We start from the raw sequence: 19,501 nt of genomic DNA, 5'->3' as shown, positions 1-19,501 counted from the left end.
GTCAAAAAGTCTGGATTTTTTTGTAAGTGTCAAAAAATCCGGATTTTTTCTAAGTGTCAAAAAATCGGGGGGGGGGGGGGGGGGGGGGGGTGTCAAAAAGTTGGAAATTTTTCTTGTCAAAAAGTTGGAAATTGTTCTTGTCAAAAAGTCTGGATTTTTTTCTAAGTCTCAAAAAATCAGGGTTTTTTTTGTCAAAAAGTCGGATAATTTTTCTTTTCAAAAATTCTGGATTTTTTTGTAAGTGTCAAAAAATCTGGATTTTTTTTGGTCAAAAAGTTGGAAATTTTTCTTGTCAAAAAGTCTGGATTTTTTATAAGTGTCAAAAAATCGGGGGGGTTTTTGTCAAAAAGTTGAAAAATGTTCTTGTCAAAGTCTGGATTTTTTTTGTTAAAAAATCTGGATTTTTTTATAAGTGTCAAAAAAATCTGGATTTTTTTGTCAAAAAGTTGGAAATTTTTCTTGTCAAAAAGTCTGGATTTTTTTTGGTCAAAAAATCAGGATTTTTTTTGGTCAAAAAATCAGGATTTTTTTTAAGTGTCAAAAAATCAGGATTTTTTCTAAGTGTCAAAAAATCAGGATTTTTTTTTTTGTTAAAAAAGTCGGAATTTTTTTCTTGTCAAAAAGTCTGGATTTTTTTGTAAAAAAATCGGGATTTTTTTCTAAGTGTCAAAAAATCTGGATTTTTTCTAAATGTCAAAAAATCTGGATTTTTTCCAAGTGTCAAAACATCGGGATTTTTTCTAAGTGTCAAAAAATCTGGATTTTTTTGTCAAAAAAAAAAAATACATAAAACCTTCCTGGCGCCACAAAGACAACTTGATGATCACAGATGGTATTTTTTTTCTTTTTTTAACCGTATACCACTTTGTCTCCGACTGCAAACGTGTTCACTAACAATGGATGTTCATGCTCTTGGATCTTTGGAAGGAAATAACGCGTAATATGCTTCAGATGTCTGTTGTGCTCTGCGGTTCTCATTCTGGAGAACGGAAATGTGCCTTATTGCAACTTCTTGGTCATTATTAAATATTGTTATATCCAATGATGGGCAGTAACAAGCTACAAGTAGCTAAGCTACGTAGCTTGACTACATTTTCCAGTAGCTTGGCGGTAGCTTAGCTACTTTGTTGACAAGTAGCTTTCCCTGTAGCTTAGCTTCTTTTAGACCCATGTAGCGAGGTAGCTTACGTCAAAGCTACAAGCTACAAGGAGAGAAAATGGACTGAGGATGCCGGTTGAAAATATATGGAGAAAATACAAGACCTGGATAAATGAGAACATCCAAACATACAGAGAACATCCATGATGATGTTCGGATGATAGGTCACAATTGGTTAGGGCGAAACATTACGGACTGGCCAATCAGAGGCAAGATAAGGCGAGTCATTGAAACTTGTAAGCAAAATCATAACATAACTCATCTTTCTGTCTTGCCTCTGGTGAGGGCGGTCGCATTTTCCCCTCGGTGTGATGGACGGCTGGCAGCGCTTCATAACAGCAGTCGACCTCCAGGGTCCCAACTCCCCGCCCCTCTGTTGCGAGTTGTCGTGACTAAATGTAACGTGTTTATGTGTGCTTTTTCCCCACTCCAGACTAGACCCCCTTAGGAGCCCAGTCTAGATTGTATTTTTTTACACATCTTCTTCCCCAGCGTTTTACCTTTTTCTTATCTTTTACGGGGGCGCCTTTGGCGACCCATCAGCGTTCCTGTTCTGTAACCCTGTACACTGTTTGCTTGTCTCATCTTGAACGGGTTTGCGCTGAAAACATAGTTTCGTTGTACTTGTGCAATGACAATAAAGTCCTATCCTATCCTATGTCACATGACGACGAGGGAGTCCGAGACAGAGGGACGCTTCAAGCTGACCACTCCCTAAAAAAAACGTACTTGAAAATGGCAGAGATAAATGGGTGCGTTTAGAGAAAAAAATGCCCAAAACCTTTAGTTTTTAGTTGTTTACTCTGTAAAGCACAATCATAAGTGCTCACACAGGCCAGACATGATGTAACATCTCCGTGTAGGACGGAAACAACCCAGGGACTGTGGTTGATGGCTGATTAGCAGATTTAGTGCACACCCACTGGGTTTACAAACGCCCTCGGTGTATTTGTCTGGGCTCTAGCTGTAGGATGAGCTCAACGCAGATATCCGCATCGAGGTTATGTCCTTTGGGGGAATTTACTTGGTGGGAAATGGAGAAATCCTTCTTAAAAAAGACTCCCGTTATGGTCGTTGTCAGTCTGAAGGTTTCCGTGAAAGTTGCTGTCCTGGGTCATGTGATGCAGTTGTTTGTTCAGAATGTTGCTTTTGCTCGGTCGCTTCGCTGATACGGCTCAAGGTTTAACGAAATCACATCAGTGCTCAAACCCTGGGATGAGAAGTACAAACCCCCAAAAGTTGTCACGTTGTGTAAATGGTAAATAAATAAAAAATACAATGACGGGTGAAGGTCCTGCTTTTGCACGTGTGTGCCTTTTTGTGTGTTTGAATGGGTATTTGGGGCCAAATTAGTATTTTTGTTACCTTTTTTCTAAATTTTTGGACATTCTATTGGCTGGCTCTAAATCAGTTTCTAATATTACAAACCCCCAAAAGCAGTGAACTTGTGTAAATGGTAAATAAAAAGAGAATACAATTTTAAAAAAATAAAAAATTAATTAATTAATTAAATAAATTGAATTAAATTAAATAAATTGAATTAAATTAAATAAATAATAATTGAATTAAATAATAAATAATAATAATAATAATAATAATAATAATAATAATAATAATAATAATAATAAATAATAAATAATAATTGAATTAAATTAAATAAATAAATAAAAAATTAAAATAAAAAGCAGTGAAGTTGTGTAGATGGTAAATAAAAAGAGAATATAATTAAAATAAATAAATTAATAAATTAAATAAATTAAATTAAATTAAATTAAATTAAATTAAATAAATAATAATTTAATTCAATTATATAATAAATAATAATAATAATAATAATAAATAATAAACAATCATTTAATTAAATTAAATAAATAAATAAAAAATTAAAATAAAAAGCAGTGAAGTTGTCTAAATGGTAAATAAAAAGAGAATACAATTTAAAAAAATAAAAAATAAATAAATTAATTAAATAAATTGAATTAAATTAAATAAATAATAATTGAATTAAATAAATAATAATAATAATAATAATAATAATAACAAATAATAAATAATAATTAATTAATTAAATAAATAAATAAAAAAATTAAAATAAAAAGCAGTGAAGTTGCGTAAATGGTAAATAAGAAGAGAATATAATTAAAATAAATGAATTAATAAATTAAATAAATTAAATTAAATTAAATAAATAATAATTTAATTCAATTATATAATAAATAATAATAATAATAATAAATAATAAATAATCATTTAATTAAATTAAATAAATAAATAAAAAATTAAAATAAAAAGCAGTGAAGTTGTGTAAATGGTAAATAAAAAGAGAATACAATGACAGGGATAGGTCCCCAGTTTTGTACTTATGTGCGTTTTTGTGTGTATGAATGGCTATTTGGGGCCAAATTGGTATTTTTGTTATCTTTTTTTCTAAATTGTTGGACATTCTTTTGGCCGGCTCTAAATCAGTTTCTAATATTTACAAACCCCCAAAAGCAGTGAACTTGTGTAAATGGTAAATAAAAAGAGAATACAATTAAAAAATAATAATAATAATTAATTAAATAAATTGAATTAAATTAAATAAATAATAATTGAATTAAATAATAAATAATAATAATAATAATAATAAATAATAAATAATAATTGAATTACATTAAATAAATAAATAAAAAATAAAAAATAAAAAGCAGTGAAGTTGTGTAAATGGTAAATAAGAAGAGAATATAATTAAAAATAAATGAATTAATAAATTAAATAAATTAAATTAAATTAAATAAATAATAATTTAATTCAATTATATAAATAATAATAATAAATAAATAATAAATAATAATTGAATTAAATTAAATAAATAAATAAAAAATTAAAATAAAAAGCAGTGAAGTTGTGTAGATGGTAAATAAAAAGAGAATATAATTAAATTAAATAAATTAAATTAAATTAAATAAATAATAATTTAATTCAATTATATAATAAATAATAATAATAATAATAAATAATAAATAATCATTTAATTAAATTAAATAAATAAATTAAAAATTAAAATAAAAAGCAGTGAAGTTGTGTAAATGGTAAATAAAAAGAGAATACAATGACAGGGATAGGTCCCCAGTTTTGTACTTATGTGCGTTTTTGTGTGTATGAATGGCTATTTGGGGCCAAATTGGTATTTTTGTTATCTTTTTTTCTAAATTGTTGGACATTCTATTGGCCGGCTCTAAATCAGTTTCTAATATTTACAAACCCCCAAAAGCGGTGAAGTTGTCACGTTGTGTACAAAGCAAGACAAAGATTAGAAGCAGAGATGAGTTCCTATTCCAAATAAAGATGTAGAAGCGTGCATTAATACCTGGTCTCAGTTGCATTGTGAGTTCCACAGAAAGACTTCAAAGGTTGATTCCGTCCCAGAGTGCCGTGCGGTTGTTTCCAAGAGCGCTCATTGAGATGCAGAGGAACTCCCCGCGGCCCCCGTGCTGCACTCTCTCTCGTCTTTGCTCAAGTCCACGCCACGGGAGAGTGCTGGCTGTCTGGTGACATGCGGAGTCCTTGCAGGGGTTTGATATGCTAATCAGTCCTGGCTGAGGTGTGCATGGGCCGGCCTGCCGCTCACAGGACACACCTATTAACAGTATGCAGCCGTGGTTATCAAGTACTTCCTGTCATGCTCCTCCCGGGGGACGGAACATCTCTCTTGCGCCATATAAAAGAGCTTATTGTTCTTGAGGGTCGTGCACGGAATAATCTTGTTAGCGAGCGTATTCGCGGTAATCCCAAGGGTATGACAAGACATACCGTGTCATATTTCCACCACGTTTCAGCACTGCTGCCACCTAGCTGGAGGATAGTGTTGTAGCCATACCAATATTTTGGTACCGGTACCAAAATGATTTAAATTATTTTCGGTACTTTTCTAAATAAAGGGGACCACGAAAAATGTCATTATTGTCTTTATTGTGACAAACAATGTTAGTGTACATGAAACATATGTTTATTATTGTCATTTAGTCCTTCAATAAAATAGTGAACTTGTCTTTTAGTAGTAAGTAAACAAACAAAGACTCCTAATTAACATATTGTGTCATTATACACCTATTATTTTGTACACATTATGAGGGACAAACTGTAAAAAATTGATTATTAATCCACTTGTTCATTTAGTGTTAATATCTGCTTATTTTCTGTTTTAACATGTTCTATTTATTTTTTTCAAGGTAGCAAACCTTTAGAATAGGATACAGTTTGTCTCGCTACTGTATTGGAAATTTTCTAATCAAGTAGTCAAACAAAATTGTCTTCCTTGGATTTACTTGAGAAGCTAGAGTATCTCAAAAAAGGCACAGGTCACATTCATGTAAGGAGTACTCAATAGGAGGTTGTGTTGTCCTGATACCAATATTTTGGTACCGGTACCAGTATCAAAAAAAGGACCACGAAATATATCATTATTGTCTTTATTGTAACAAAAAATGTTAGTGTACATGAAACATATGTTTGTTATTGTCATTTAGTCCTTCAATAAAATAGTGAACTTGTCTTTTAGTAGTAAGTAAACAAACAAAGACTCCTAATTAGTCTGCAGTAACATATTTTGTCATTTATACACCTATTATTTTGTACACATTATGAGGGACAAACTGTAAAAAATGTATTATTAATCCACTTGTTCATTTGGAGTTAATATCTGCTTACGTTCTGTTTTAACATGTTCTATTTATTTTTTTCAAGGTAGCAAACCTTTAGAATAGGATACAGTTTGTCTCGCTACTGTATTGGAAATTTTCTAATCAAGTAGTCAAACAAAATTGTCTTCCTTGGATTTACTTGAGAAGCTCGAGTATCTCAAAAAAGGCACAGGTCACATTCATGTAAGGAGTACGCAATAGGAAGTTGTGTTGTCCTGATACCAATATTTTGGTACCGGTACCAGTATCAAAATGTATTTTAATATTTTTCGGTACTTTTCTAAATAAAAAGAACCACGAAAAATGTCATTATTGTCTTTATTGTAACAAAAAATGTTAGTGTACATGAAACATATGTTTATTATTGTCATTTAGTCCTTCAATAAAATAGTGAACTTGTCTTTTAGTAGTAAGTAAACAAACAAAGACTCCTAATTAGTCTGCAGTAACATATTGTGTCATTTATACACCTATTATTTTGTACACATTATGAGGGACAAACTGTAAAAAATGTATTATTAATCCACTTGTTCATTAGGAGTTAATATCTGCTTACGTTCTGTTTTGACATGTTCTATTTATTTTTTTCAAGGTAGCAAACCTTTAGAATAGGATACAGTTTGTCTCGCTACTGTATTGGAAATTTTCTAATCAAGTAGTCAAACAAAATTGTCTTTCTTGGATTTACTTGAGAAGCTCGAGCATCTCAAAAAAGGCACAGGTCACATTCATGTAAGGAGTACACAATAGGAGGTTGTGTTGTCCTGATACCAATATTTTGGTACCGGTACCAGTATCAAAATGTATTTTGGTACTTTTCTAAATAAAAAGGACCACGAAAAATATCATTATTGTCTTTATTGTAACAAAAAATGTTAGTGTACATGAAACATATGTTTATTATTGTCATTTAGTCCTTAAATAAAATAGTGAACTTGTCTTTTAGTAGTAAGTAAACAAACAAAGACTCCTAATTAGTCCGCAGTAACATATTGTGTCATTTATACACCTGTTATTTTGTCTACATTATGAGGGACAAACTGTAAAAAATTGATTTTTAATCCACTTGTTCATTTGCTGTTAATATCTGCTTATTTTCTGTTTTAACATGTTCTATCTACACTTCTGTTCAAATGTAATAATCACTTATTCTTCTCTTCTTTGATACTTGACATTAGTTTTGGATGATACCACACATTTAGGTATGGATCATGTCGATACCAAGTAGTTACAGGATCATACATTGGTCATATTCAAAGTCCTCATGTGTCCAGGGACATATTTACTGACTTTATAAACATAATATACTTTTTTTTTTAAGGAAAAAAGATTTTGTGACGATAAATATCTCTGTAATCATAGTAGTATCGACTAAATACGCTACTGTACTTGGTATCATTACAGTGGATGTCAGGTGTAGATCCACCCATGGCGTTTGTTTACATTGTGACGCCGGTGAGCTATTGTATCCTCCTACGGTGTGTAGTGAAGCATGTTTAGCTATTCCTCGTCCTCCAGTGATAATGCTACTTGTAAGAAACTCACTTTATTTGTCACCGTAAAGGCCAGGATTAGTGGTTTAGAAGTAATTTAGTCCTTAAATAAAATAGTGAACTTGTCTTTTAGTAGTAAGTAAACAAACAAAGACTCCTAATTAACATATTGTGTCATTTGTACACCTATTATTTTGTACACATTATGAGGGACAAACTGTAAAAAATGGATTATTAATCCACTTGTTTATTTACTGTTAATATCTGCTTACTTTCTCCTTTAAACATGTTCTATCTACACTTCTGTTCAAATGTAATAATCAATTATTCTTCTCTTCTTTGATACTTGACATTAGTTTTGGATGATACCACACATTTAGGTATGGATCCAATATTGAGTAGTTACAGGATCATACATTGGTCATATTCAAAGTCCTCATGTGTCCAGGGACATATTTACTGACTTTATAAACATAATATACATTTTTTTTAAAGGAAAAAAGATTTTGTGATGATAAATATTTCTGTAATCATAGTAGTATCGACTACATACGCTACTGTACTTGGTATCATTACAGTGGATGTCAGGTGTAGATCCACCCATGGCGTTTGTTTACATTGTGACGCGGGTGAGCTATTGTATCCTCCTACGGTGTGTAGTGAAGCATGTTTAGCTATTCCTCGTCCTCCAGTGATAATGCTACTTGTAAGAAACTTACTTTATTTGTCACCGTAAAGGCCAGGATTAGTGATTTAGAAGTAATTTAGTCCTTAAATAAAATAGTGAACTTGTCTTTTAGTAGTAAGTAAACAAACAAAGACTCCTAATTAACATATTGTGTCATTTATACACCTATTATTTTGTACACATTATGAGGGACAAACTGTAAAAAGTGGATTATTAATCTACTTGTTCATTTGCTGTTAATATCTGCTTATTTTCTGTTTGAACATGTTCTATCTACACTTCTGTTCAAATGTAATAATCACTTATTCTTCTCTTCTTTGATACTTGACATTAGTTTTGGATGATACCACACATTTGGGTATCGATCCGATACCAAGTAGTTACAGGATCGTACAATAAAATATAATACCTAATAAACCAATAGTAATATGGTTAAGAAATACTGATGTAAAGGGTAGGTGTCGCACTGTTTTCTGTTTGAACATGTTCTATCTACACGTCTGTTCAAATGTAATAATCACTTATTCTTCTCTACTTTGATACTTGACATTAGTTTAGGATGATACCACACATTTAGGTATCGATCAGATACTGTTATGGTTGGAGGGAGTGGTGACGGCACAGACACAAGGGGGCAAGTATAGCTCTATGTATTTCATTATATATATTGTAATATATATAATAATCAGCAATAATACTATAAATAAACTATAGAATGGTGTGTGACACAATTCAAGAGTGTGTGTGTGATTAGCTGTAGTGTGTGTTACCTAGTGTTGGATCGAGAGGACGGACAAGACATAAAGGCATTATTTATTTTGTCTACATTATGACGGACAAACTGTAAAAAATGGATTATTAATCCACTTGTTCGTTTACTGTTAATATCAGCTTATTTTCTGTTTGAACATGTTCTATCTACACTTCTGTTAAAATGTAATAATCACGTATTCTTCTCGTCTTTGATACTTGACATTAGTTTTGGACGATACCACACATTTAGGTATGGATCTGATACCAAGTAGTTACAGGATCGTACAATAAAATATAATACCTAATAAAGCAATAGTAATATGGTTAAGAAATACTGATGTAAAGGGTAGGTGTCGCCCTGTTTTCTGTTTGAACATGTTCTATCTACACTTCTGTTAAAATGTAATAATCACGTATTCTTCTCGTCTTTGATACTTGACATTAGTTTAGGATGATACCACACATTTAGGTATCGATCAGATACTGTTATGGTTGGAGGGAGTGGTGACGGCACAGACACAAGGGGGCAAGTATAGCTCTATGTATTTCATTATATATATTGTAATATATATAATAATCAGCAATAATACTATAAATAAACTATAGAATGGTGTGTGACACAATTCAAGAGTGTGTGTGTGATTAGCTGTAGTGTGTGTTACCTAGTGTTGGATCGAGAGGACGGACAAGACATAAAGGCATTATTTATTTTGTCTACATTATGAGGGACAAACTGTAAAAAATAGATTTTTAATCCACTTGTTCATTTACTGTTAATATCTGCTTATTTTCTGTTTGAACATGTTCTATCTACACTTCTGTTCAAATGTAATTATCACTTATTCTTCTCTTATTTGATACTTGACATTAGTTTTGGATGATACCACACATTTAGGTATGGATCAGATACTGTTATGGTTGGAGGGAGTGGTGACGGCACAGACACAAGGGGGCAGTATAGCTCTATGTATTTCATTATATATATTGTAACATATAATAATCAGCAATAATACTATAAATAAACTATAGAATGGTGTGTGACACAATTCAAGAGTGTGTGTGTGATTAGCTGTAGTGTGTGTTACCTAGTGTTGGATCGAGAGGACGGACAAGACATAAAGGCATTATTTATTTTGTCTACATTATGACGGACAAACTGTAAAAAATGGATTATTAATCCACTTGTTCATTTGCTGTTAATATCTGCTTATTTTCTGTTTGAACATGTTCTATCTACACTTCTGTTCAAATGTAATTATCACTTATTCTTCTCTTCTTTGATACTTGACATTAGTTGTGGATGATACCACACATTTAGGTATGGATCCGATACCAAGTAGTTACAGGATCATACGTTGGTCATATTCAAAGTCCTCATGTGTACAGGGACGTATTTACATAATGTAAATTTTTTTAAAAAACAACAACAAAAAAATATTGCTATGCCAAAAAATAGTGACGTAATCTACTGTACTTGGTATCATTACAGTGGATGTCAGGTGTAGATCCACCAATATATTTATATAACGCTTTATCATACCAGGAATGATACCCAAAGCGCCTTACATTCACCCATTCACGCGCTGCCATGCAAGGCGCTAACCACGAGCCATCAGGAGCAAGGGTGAACCCAGCAGGCACGAGGCATTGAAACAACGTTGAGAACTTGTTGAATGATGTCCTATAACTCAAACTTAACGTTGAAACAACATGCTTTTTGACGACGTTTGATCAATGTTGGGTTCTGACGTTGATTTGACCGTTGAAATTTGGTCGTTTCCCAACCAATATTCTACAACACAAATACAACGTTGAAACAACATGCTTTTTAACGACGTTTAATCAATGTCGGGTTCCGACGTTTAATCAAAGTTGGGTTCCGACGTTGATTTGACATTGAAATGTGGTCATTTCCCAACCAAAACAACGTGGATCTAAAGTTGGACATCAACGTTGTCTCAATTTACAAAAATGCAACTATTTTGCAACGTCGTTTCAAAGTCAGTTTTGAAATGGACGTCTAATCGACGTTGTATCAATGTCTTGTGCCTGTTAGGAAGTGTCTTGCCCAAGGACACAATGGCCGTGACTAGGATGGCGGAAGCCGGAATCGAACCTGGAATCCCTTAAGCTGCTGGCATGGCTGCTCTACCATGTGTGCCAGTACACAGTAATTGTACAAAATGTAACTAAGCCCAGAAAGTTTGTAAAACTTTTAGAATGTTTACCTGTGATCTCGGGCTGTCCAATCGAACACAACTGGACTGTCTGGTTTGTCTCAGAAGACGTTTCGCCTCTCGTCCAAGTAGGCTCAGTTCATGCTAGACTTGGACTACGATGGGCCGGATCTAGTCTAAAAGCTGGTGCCAAAGTCCAACTCTTGGTCTACTTGCACCTCGGGGATAAACAGCACTCCTTTGAGGACAAACATGTCCAGATTCTGGACAGGGAGGATGAATGGTTGGACATATGTCAAGATTGGTAAACCATCCCTGAACACAGAAGGTGCAACACCACCTATCTCCAACATACAACACTGTCCTTTCAGCCTTTCCAAAAAGACAATTTATCCACCAACAAATAACAGGAGTTACAAAACCTTTGTGCTTACAACTGAACGGGATGCCAACGTGGGTGATTCCGGTCTAACGACTGATTTTGGTCTGGTAGTGGTCGTTCCACGACGATCAGTTTGCTACGCAATACCTCAATGCTAACAAGGGCTAATTGCACTTTAACGACTGTCAAAGACATCGAAAAAAGGGTTACTCTTTGTTTAGTTTTTTCCTCGGGTTGGAGGATAAAAAATGTGGGTTTTGGTACTAACTTCAGGACTAGTTCTGACCAATCTCAGTCTAAGACTAGATCTGACCTCTATGAGTATGAACCGATGAAGCCTACTTGGATGAGAGGCGAAACGTCTTCGACGACAAACTGAACCACCTATATCCCACATACAACACTGTCCTTTCAACCATTAATAAAAGAAAATTTAGCCTCCAACAAATAACGGGAGTTACAAAACCTTTGTGCTTACAACTGAACGGAATGCCAACGTGGGTGATTCCGGTCCAACGACTGATATTGGGCTTGTAGTGGTCGTTCCACGACGATCAGTTTGCTACACAATACCTCAATGCTAACAAGGGCTAATTGCACTTTAACGACTGGGTTGCTCTTTGTTTAGTTTTTTCCTCGGGTTGGAGGATACAACGTTGTGGTTTTGGTACTAACTTCTGACCAATTTTAAGTCTAAGACTAGATCTGACCTCTATGAGTATGAACTGATGAAGCCTACTTGGATGAGAGGCGAAACGTCTTCGAAGACAAACGGAACCACCTATATCCCACATACAACACTGTCCTTTCAACCATTAATAAAAGAAAATTTAGCCTCCAACAAATAACGGGAGTTAGAAACCTTTGTGCTTACAACTGAACGGAATGCTAACGTGGGTGATTCCGGTCTAACGACTGATATTGGGCTGATATTGTGCTGGTAGTGGTCGTTCCACGGCGATCAGTTTGCTACACAATACCGCAATGCTAACAAGGGCTAATTGTACTTTAACGACTGGGTTGCTCTTTGTTTAGTTTTTTCCTCGGGTTGGAGGATACAAAGTTGTGGTTTTGGTACTAACTTCCGGACTACATCTGACCAATTTTAAGTCTAAGACTAGATCTGACCTCTATGAGCATGAACTGATGAAGCCTACTTGGATGAGAGGCGAAACGTCTTCGAAGACAAACTGAACCACCTATTTCCCACGTACAACACTGTCCTATCAACCATTCCAAAAAGACAATTTAGCCACCAACAAATAACAGAAGTTAGAAACCTTTGTGCTTACAACGAAACAGAATTAACTAATTTGGGTGATTCCGGTCTAACGACTGATTTTGGGCTGGTAGTGGTCGCTCCACGCCGATCAGTTTGCTACACAATACCTCAATGTTAACAAGGGCTGATTGCACTTTAACGACTTGGTTGCTCTTTGTTTTGTTTTTTCCTCGGGTTGGAGGGTAAAAAGTTGGGGTTTTGGTACCAGCTTCAGGACTAGATCTGACCAATGTCAGTCTAAGACCAGATCTGACCTCTATGAGCATCAACTGATGAGAGGCGAAAGGTCTTTGAAGACAAACTGAACAGTCCAGTTTTGATCGATCGACTGCCCTGAGAATACAAGGACCTGGATGGATATGGAGATCCATGGACTTGTTTCCTTGCGATGAAGTCATTGTGTTGTAAGATCTAGCGAGCGAATGGCGAGGTTTGTTGTCTTTTCCAATGTGAAAGGGTACCTCTACCCTTCTCAGTGTACCAAAGTCAGTATAACCAAGTTTTAGAATGATCCGTCAGTGATCGTGCCGTCCTTCACTTGGTATTTTCTGTCAATACTGCCAGACTTTAGTTAAGAATCTGTTATTTTTCACACTTTTGGATTCCTTTCCTCATCTTTTATGGAGTAAAACTGTCAACATCTGACAGACACACACATTTTCTGCACAGGTGGTGTAGTCATCAGGCTGGCTTTTGAAGGACAAGCTTCTCTAAAAGCTCTATGATTACTTGCACCAAGGAGGAGTTATTATTTATGATAAAAACTAATCAAAAGTTGCTTCATACGTGGAAAGAGGTTAAAGTCAGATGGTGCAAGGTCTTGAGAGTAAGGGGGGGGTGAGCCGTGATTTCGTAGCTGCAGGACTCTGGGTAACTTGTAAAATGTGAAACAGGAAATGTCTTTTCAGCCTCTCGGTTCAGTATCCATCCTCACACCATGCTGGTCCCAAAAGACCTTGCCTGCTGATCTTTGATTGCATGCCGTCTTGGAGGCGGTGAGTGATCATTCTTGCTTTACTCAGGCTGGGTCTTAGTTTCTGAATCCTGGGGACGGAGCCATATTTTGTCCCGAGAAATAGTCGTTGGAAAGAAGTCCTCACGGTTTTCTTGACACACGGCCCAAACAGGGTTCTGTTTCTAGAAAGGTATGCGCAACAGGAGAGTTATTTGCTCCGTGCTGGGTGGTATCTTCAAAAAACAGATATATAGACTGTGGTCAGCCGGGAATCGACAGCTTTGTCTTTTAGGTGACGGAACATAATTGTTTGTCATTTCTAATAAAATATGTTATTAATAGTGAAATAACTTCTAGGAATGAAGGCTGTCCTGATCATTGGAACAATCGGGGTGGCTTTTTGCGTTTTTTAACTGATCGTACCACAGCTATTTATCAAGCTGCAACAAACAAGTCGTCTATCCACGGTACAAAGCCGATTCTAGGAAACTAATCCTCACCGCTGTGGTGGAAAATAAACTGAGTTTCTTCCAATATCACGGAAGGATTAGAGGAAAAGGAATGAATCCGTACAACACATCAAGCTAACCGCTAAACTAAAGCTTCAGTGCAAAGTAGAGGTGATCGATCCAGATGTCGATACTATACCTAGTGATTAGATCTGTGTTTTCATTTGTATTATTATTGCAAAACAGTGTGTTTGGTCATTGTTGTTGTTGTTTGCAAAGTCAGGGACTAAGTCTCTGGATTCAGGAAGGCTTTGAGGGCAAAACCTAAATGCCAATAGTGGTTTTTGTTTACGTTTCATTATTGTGAACAAACCATTTTATTTTGTGGAAATATAAGTGTATCAATCAATCAAGTTCCATATACAGTCACGATTAAAATTTATGAATTTATTATGGGTCTACTGAAAATGTGAGCAAATGTGCTGGGTCAAAAGTGTCGTGATCCGTGGCTCGGATCATGTTTTGTTATGTTCTGTTGGTTTTTTGGACTCCCTCAGTTCCTGTTTTTGTGCACCCTTGAGTTTGTTTTTAGTTACCATGGGTGCTTATTGTTTCCACCTGTCTCTGATTGGTGTTCGGGACGCTCACCTGTTTCCCCGAGCACTAATCAGAGGGACTATTTAGTCCTGCCTTTGCCGGTCAGTCGGCCTGGCTTCATTGTTTGCTACATGCAACCTGTTACGTTAGTATTTCTTTGTCTCCTAGTCTATGCTTCCTGTGCTAACTGGTAGGCTTAGCTTCCCGTGTGTTCTTCTGTTTTTGGTACGTGTTTGATTTTGAAGATTAAATCATGTTCCTACCTGCACGCCTTGTCCGGAGTGGTCCGTCTGCATCCCGGGGGAACAAACCCCGAAGTAAGCTGCGACCCCCCCTTGGCAAGTTGACCTGCAATAAGGCGCTTTTGGTAGCCATCCACAAGCTTCTGCTTGATCACTTGACCACTAAATTGCTGCAGTTCAGCCAAATGTGACATGGACTTGTTTCTTCAGCATTGTCCATGCATCCAAGTCAGGACTTTGGGAAGGCCATTCTAAAACCTTCATGATTTAGCCATTCCTTTACCACTTTTGAGGTGTGTTTGGGGGTCATTGTCCTGGTGGAACACCCAACTGCGCCCAAGACCCAACCTCCGGGCTGATGATTTTAGCTTGTCCTGAACAATTTTGGAGGTAATCCTCCTTTTTCATTGTCCCATTTAAAGCACCAGTGCCTCCATGGAAATGCGCCCCTCTACCTCCGAAGAACTACTCACCTCCAAATCCTCCACCCGACACCTGCGCTCCGGACAGGCTAACCTCCTCCAACCTCAGAGGACAAAGCTATGAACAATGGGGGACCGGGCTTTCTGCTCCGCCGCTCCCAGTCTGTGGAACGCTCTCCCTGACCACCTGAGGGCACCACAGACTGTGGATGCTTTTAAAAAAGGCTTAAAAACACTTCTTTTTAAAAAAGCCTTTTTTTAGGTGTATGCTTACTAGTTTTAGCTATCTTATTTTTATTTATTTTTTATTATCTTTTTATTTTGTATTAGTTTTTCTTTTTATACACTGTAGCACTTTGAGGTTGTTTACTCAATGTAAAGTGCTTTTTACAAATAAAATCTATTATTATTATTATTACCAGTTCCATTGGCAGCAAAACAGGCCCAGGGCATAATACCACCACCACCATGCTTGGCGGTAGGCATGGTGTTCCTGGGATTAAAGGCCTCACCTTTTTCTCCTCCAAACATATTGCTGGTTATTGTGGCTCCATTTTTGTTTCATCTGACCACAGAACTTTCCTCCAGAAGGTCTTATCTTTGTCCATGTCCTACCAAATTATTGAAAAACGAGTTGTTTGGAGTCGTTGAATAATGGCTGAAAACTCTTGTTTCATTTGTCGCTCCTGAATCGGCAAAAAAAAAAAAAAACGCTGAGCAGATTCGTGCAGCGCCACGGCAGGGGGAACTTTGTCTTCTTGCTTTGTGCTGGCGATGCGGTGTGCATCTTAATCGGCCGGAGTCCGCCATCGGGGGCTTTGCATGCAGCGGGTCGCCCACAGCCGTGTGCATTTGCCCGTGTGTGAGCTCCTGAACGCGCACACTTCTAAAGGGTAACTGAAAATAGACGAAGGTATGAAATATTAACGTGTGTCAATGGAGATTGCCCGGGTGGCATGCGGAAAAGAAAAGACACTTTCTGTGCAAGTGTGTGTGTTCCATTAAGGGAGGGAAGAAGGGACGGTCCACAACAACCACGCAGTTGTGCATGTTTCATTCCAGCCTTTGGGGTGGAATAGGGCATGGCTGTCCAAACTGTCAAAGTAAATATCTGACGGTATATCAGCTGCCATTTTGTCACCATCTCGTGGACAATGTGAGTGATTCATGTCAGTGACCAGCATTTGTGCGTTCATGTGAACACTGCACAGCATTCACTTATATGACCTAATCCAAACACCCTACCCTAGTCATAATGCAGGGGAAAAAAATGAAACCAGCTCAAAAAGTCAACAAACATGGTCACATATAACAAAACATGCTCACTGTGTGGATGTTGTAAAAAAAAAACACATCCATGCACCATAAAAACAAATCAGAATTACACTCATTCCCTCCACGCATTGTAGCTGCTTGATATTTCTGATCGACTACAAAACTATAAGGAGGTCGTCACGGAAGTAACCAAAGTGGGAGTTGAACTTTCTCATACCCTTATATCCATTTATAATAATCACTATACTTTTTGGACCTAATCCAAACAACTTACCCTAATCATAATGCAGGGGGGGAAATGAAAACAGCGCAAAAAGTCAACAAACATTGTTACATATAACACAACCTGCTCACTGTGTGGATGTTATAAAAAAAAAAAAACACATCCATGCACCATAAAAAAATAATTACACCCATTCCCTCCACACTTGTCCATGTTTGGCACATTTTAGCTGCTTGATATTTCTGATCGTCTACAAAACTTTAAGAATGTTGTCATGGAAGTAACCAAAGTAGGAGTTCAACTTTCACATACTCTTAATATCCATTTTTAATTATTATTATACTTATATGATCTAAACCAAACAACCTACCCTAGTCATGGAGCAGGGGAAAAAAGAAAGCAGCACAAAAAGTCAACAAACATGGTCACATATAACACAACCTGCTCACTGTGTGGATATTATAAAAACAGTACCAGGCATCATAAAAAATTCAGAATTACACCCATTTAAATCCATTCCCTCCACACTTATCCATGTTTGACACATTTTAGCTGCTTGATATTTCTGATCGATTACAAAACTATTAGGAAGCCGTCATGGAAACAATGTAGGAGTTGAACTTTCACATACTCTTAATATCCATTCATATTAATTATTATACTTATATGACCTAATCCAAACAACCTACCCTAGTCATAATGCAGGGGAAAAAAATGAAACCAGCTCAAAAAGTCAACAAACATGGTCACACATAACAAAACCTGCTCACTGTGGGGATGATATAAAAAAAAACACATCCATGCACCATAAAAAAAAATCAGAAGTACACCCATTCCCTCCACGCATTGTAGCTGCTTGATATTTCTGATCGACTACAAAACTATAAGGAGGTCGTCACGGAAGTAACCAAAGTGGGAGTTGAACTTTCACATACCCTTATATCCATTTATAATAATCACTATACTTTTTGGACCTAATCCAAACAACCTACCCTAGTCATAATGCAGGGGGAAAAAATGAAAACTGCACAAAAAGTCAACAAAAATTGTTACATATAACACAACCTGCTCACTGTGTGGATGTTATAAAAAAAACACATCCAGGCACCATAAAAAAAAAAAATTTACACCCATTCCCTCCACACTTGTCCATGTTTGGCACATTTTAGCTGCTTGATATTTCTGATCGTCTACAAAACTTTAAGAATGTTGTCATGGAAGTAACCAAAGTAGGAGTTGAACTTTCACATACTCTTAATATCCATTTATAATAATTATTATACTTATATGATCCAAACCAAACAACCTACCCGCGTCATGGAACAGATAAAATAAATGAAAGAAGCACAAAAAGTCAACAAACATGGTCACATGCTTGATATTTCTGATCGATTGCAAAACTATAAAGAGGTTGTCATGGAAGTAAACGAGGTAGGAGTTGAACTTTCACATACTCTTAATATCCATTTATAATATCCATTATACTTATATGACCTAATCCAAACAACCTACCCTAGTCATGGAGCAGAAAAAATAAATGAAAGCAGCACAAAAAGTCAACAAACATGGTCACATATAACACAACCTGCTCACTGTGTGAAAATTATTTTTAAAAAAACGTCAGGGCACCATAAAAAAATTCAAAATTACACCCATTTAAATCCATTCCCTCCACACTTATCCATGTTTGACACATTTTAGCTGCTTGATATTTCTGATCGATTGCAAAACTATAAAGAGGTTGTCATGGAAGTAAACAAGGTAGGAGTTGAACTTTCACATACTCTTAATATCCATTTATAATAATCATTACACTTATATGACCTAATCCAAACAACCTACCCTAGTCATGGAGCAGGAAAAATAAATAAAAAAGCAGCACAAAAAGTCAACAAACATAGTCACATATAACACAACCTGCTCACTATGTGAAAATTATTTTTAAAAAAAATGTCAGGGCACCATAAAACATTCAAAATCACACCCATTTAAATCCATTCCCTCCACACTTATCCATGTTTGACACATTTTATCTGTTTGATATTTCGGATCAATTGAAAAACTATAAAGAGGTTGTCATGGGAGTAAACAAGGTAGGAGTTGAACTTTCACATACTCTTAATATCCATTTATAATAATCATTATACTTATATGACCTAATCCAAACAACCTACCCTAGTCATGGCGCAGGAAAAATAAATGAAAGCAGCACAAAAAGTCAACAAACATAGTCACATATAACACAACCTGCTCACTGTGTGAAAATTATTTTAAAAAAACGTCAGGGCACCATAAAAAAATTCAAAATTACACCCATTTAAATCTATTCCCTCCACACTTATCCATGTTTGACACATTTTATCTGTTTGATATTTCTGATCGATTGCAAAACTATAAAGAGGTTGTCATGGAAGTAAACAAGGTAGGAGTTGAACCTTCACATACTCTTAATATCCATTTATAATAATCATTACACTTATATGACCTAATCCGAACAACATACCCTAGTCATGGCGCAGGAAAAATAAATGAAAGCAGCACAAAAAGTCAACAAACATAGTCAAATATAACACAACATGCTCACTGTGAGAAAATTAGAAGAAAAAAAACGTCCAGGCACCATAAAATGAGAATTACACCCATTTAAATTCCTTCCTTCCACACTTATCAATACTTGGCGCATTTTAGCTGCTTGATATTTCTGATCGATTGCAAAACTATA

The 19,501-nt window shown here is 35.7% G+C and overlaps 1 protein-coding gene across 1 annotated transcript in view; it reads left to right on the top strand.

The window, feature by feature from the left end:
• The window catches only part of ctnnd2b (catenin (cadherin-associated protein), delta 2b), a 287,545-nt gene that overhangs the window by 119,745 nt on the left and 148,299 nt on the right, over nt 1-19,501 (top strand).

This window comes from Entelurus aequoreus, linkage group LG14 (genome assembly GCF_033978785.1).
Source record: "Entelurus aequoreus isolate RoL-2023_Sb linkage group LG14, RoL_Eaeq_v1.1, whole genome shotgun sequence".
In the NCBI taxonomy this organism is placed as follows: Eukaryota; Metazoa; Chordata; class Actinopteri; order Syngnathiformes; family Syngnathidae; genus Entelurus; species Entelurus aequoreus.
This window is presented reverse-complemented; position numbering and strand designations above follow the sequence as displayed.